This window comes from Rhinopithecus bieti, unplaced genomic scaffold (genome assembly GCF_001698545.2).
Source record: "Rhinopithecus bieti isolate Rb0 unplaced genomic scaffold, ASM169854v2 scaffold_21649, whole genome shotgun sequence".
In the NCBI taxonomy this organism is placed as follows: Eukaryota; Metazoa; Chordata; class Mammalia; order Primates; family Cercopithecidae; genus Rhinopithecus; species Rhinopithecus bieti.
Genome location: NW_016811584.1, coordinates 3,203,255 through 3,206,916, shown reverse-complemented (window position 1 = coordinate 3,206,916; position 3,662 = coordinate 3,203,255).

The following is a 3,662-nucleotide window of genomic DNA, read 5'->3' as shown; positions in this document are numbered from 1 at the left end:
CAAGATTTAGGGTGAGGTTAATGAGACAGGGTCAAGTACAAGTTCAGGGGCTGATCATGTCTTTACTTTGTTACTTTGTTCATCATGGATTTTCTTCATTAATTTTGATTTTCAAAATATTGCATTGAATGTTATTTAGCTTGATTAATGAGTTATTTGGCAACTCCTTAAATTTTGTGCCTAAGGCTAGTGTCTCATTGGCCTTGCCCTAGTCCTGCCTTGACAGATCTAATCCGTTAGTCGTATCACCACCAGCTCAGAGTTTGCAATTAGGCCCTTTTGTACCTATAAAGAAAGGACTGGCAAAAAGACTTAATCCTGAGAATGTAAATACTTGCTTTTTTTTTTTTTTTTTTTGGCAGAGTCTTACTCTGTCACCCAGCCTAGAAGACTAGAATGCAGTGGCTCAATCATAACTCACTGCAGCCTCTAAATCCTGGGCTTAAGTGATCCTCCCATCCTCCCACCTCAGCCTCCAGGGTAGCTGGGGCCAGAGGTATACACCACCATGCCTGGCTAACTTTTTTATTTTTAGTAGAGACAAGCTCTCGCTATGTTGCTCAGGCTGGTCTCGAACTCCTGGGCTCCTGCCTCAGCCTCCCAAGGTGCTCGGATTACAGATGTGAGCCACTGCGCCCAGTCAAATGCCTGCTTTTGATGCCACTTCACAGCCAGCAACTAGAGACCAACTTCTTAATCCCCAAGTCTCAATTTCTTCATCTGTAAAATGAGGATAGCAATTGCTGCTTTGCAGTTTATTCTGAAAACAGATTATCACCCCAACTGAGTACCCCTAACGGCCAGGCACCGTGTTGAGTCTGCCCTTTAGTTATAACCTCTCTAAATTTTCACAGCCCTACCATGTAAGAGATACTATTATCCCCATGTTAAAGGTGAGGAAAAGGGCACAGAAAAGTTTGGTTATCCGTCCAAGGCTGAACAGTCAGTAAGTAAAAGTGTATATGCTTTAACTTCATCAGCATACCCGACATGAGATGACCCCCATGCCCCCAGGGATATCTTGCCTTTCTCAAATTCCAAGGTAGCCTTTGCGCAACGTATCAGTCTCCACTGACTCCTGTCCCATCAGGGCCCATAGTGGATGGCTGTATGGGGGCCATGTGTCTGAACTCCTGATCCTCATTTCATTTGGCAACATCTGCCGAGATTTTTGGTTGTCACAAGTGGGGGTTGTCACAAGTGGAGGACTGGCATCTAGTGGGTAGATTGGCATCTAGTGGCGTCTAGTGGGTAGAGGCAGGGGATGCTGCTAAAGTGTCCATTAATGCACAGGATGGTCCCCACAGCAAAGTACTATCTGCCCCCAAATGTCGACAGTGTCAAGGCTGAGGAGCCTGCTCTATGCTATGATCCCAGTCAGAAAGGTACATGAGGACTTAGCACTTAGTGCTCCATGGAAGGTAGACATTGTTGTGGTTGTTATTACTCCCTTTTGTCTCTATAGCTGGGGGTTCCCGTGGCTTCCAGGGAAGCTGAGTTCCCTTGGCACTGCACCCACACTGTGATCAAGAACCCTGTCTCAGGCCGAACACGGTGGCTCACACCTGTAATCCCAACACTTTGGGAGGCCAAGGTGGGAGGATCGCTTGGGCCCTGGAATTCAAGACCAGCCAGAGCAACATGGTGGAATCTTGTCTCTGCAAAAAAATACAAAAATTAGCCAGGCATGGTGGCATGCACCTGTGGTCCCAGCTACTTGGGAAGCTGAAGTAGGAAGATTAGATTACTTCAGCCTGGGAGATTGAGGCTGCAGTGAGCTGAGATCGCACCACTGCACTCCAGCCTGGGTGACAGAACGAGACCCTGTCTCAAAAAAAAAAAGAAGAACTTGGTCTCTGGAGTCCATTAGAGCATCATACGTCGCATTCAGCAATGATTTATTGAGCATCTGCTGCTACATGACAATCCTATTCCAGGCAGCACAGACACATGGAGGTGCCCCTGCCCCTATGCGGCAGCCTAGTTGAGAGACAACATTAGACAAGGAAACACACAAGCTCAGAGACAATAAGATGTTACAATGCACACCGTGAAGTGAAAGACCTGGGTGCCACGACAGAGAAGAATAGGGAAGACCCTGATAGGGTTGAGGCCAGGAGGGCTTCTCTGAGGGTGTGACATTTAAGCTGAGCCCTGAGGCTGGAGGAAGGAAGAGCAGTGTAGGCGGAGAGAACAGCTGTGCCAAGGCCCTGAGGGGGGAACCGAAAACTGAAACCGGGCAGTGGAGGGGAGACTAGTCAGGGAGGAAGAGAGGAGTAGAGTGTTATGACCTGGGAAATGTGAGCGGGTAGAGGCCACATTAAGGAGTTGGGTCATTGACCAATAAAAGCCCTGGAAGGATTTTAATCAGAGCAGGCCTCCCTTCAGAAAGTGACTCTTGACGTCCAGGCACAGCCCTGTGTGGAAGATAGTGTGTGAGGCTGAAACCCAGAGTGTGTGTCATCATCTGGAAACAAGTCTGCAAAGGTGAGGTTTGTCACAGTTATGCAACCTTAACTAATGCACCTTCCTCCCCGCAAACTCTAAGCTGGTTGTGAAACATGGCAATGGAGCATTTTGCATATTTTACAAAATTATTGTTAATGCTCATTCATTTTTTGGACAAAGACCAGCATCAGTCACTGGAAACACCTATTTGGATCACGAGGCTTGTCCTCTGCCAGGAGTGAGCACTTTCCTGCAGGCTTCTTGTTTCTTCTTGCTGCTTTTGGGTGACTCAGCCTACGACATTTTGCTCCTCCTGAAATCTCCATATCTTGCCTTTCTCAAATTCCAAGGTAGCCTTTGCGCAACGTATCAGTCTCCACTGACTCCTGTCCCATCAGGGCCCATAGTGGATGGCTGTATGGGGGCCATGTGTCTGAACTCCTGATCCTCATTTCAGCCCATTCATGTGACATGCATGGAGCTCTTCAGCAGGGACTTACTGACCAAGACAAGAGCTTGAGGCTTTGAGGGGATCTGATTGTCACTGCACAATCAAGGACAGTATTCCCAAAAGTAGATGTTGCTCAAGATAGTCCAAGGAATTCTATGAAGAAAAGGACTCCGCAGACAATAAATTTTGGACACCCTGTTTCAACACAGTTAAGCGGCTTTTTACAATTACAGGACTTTTCAGAACATTTAATATGCTAATGTGCATTATAAATCTCCAAGAAAGAATGATGCATATTTATCTTTTCTTCCAGGTGCATCTTGGAGACTGGTGTTTGCAAGTATATGGAGCAGGAAACTTCATCCCGAGGATGGAGACCCTGGAGCTGTCAGCAGGCATTAGGCAAGTGCCTCAGAATTCCCAATTCCCAGCAAGAGAAGCCAACCGAAGGATGAGATGGAAGGTTTCTGCCTTACCAGGGTCCTCCAGTACTGCATGGAGGGGTTGAAGTGAACCTTCTAGAGGTGGGGTCAATGACTCTTGGAGGTAGGAGAAAGCTTCCCTTGACTCAGTTGCACACAAAGACAGAAAACATGTTTGCATGGGCATTGTTTAACCTGCTTAAAAGAATGAAAAGCTTTTAGCACTTTTTTCTTTTCTCTAATTACTAAAGAAGTACATGTTTTGCAAAAAAAAAAAAATCAAACAATACACAAGTATATCGAGTAAAAAGTGGAAGTCCTCCTTTCATCTCCTGCCCTGC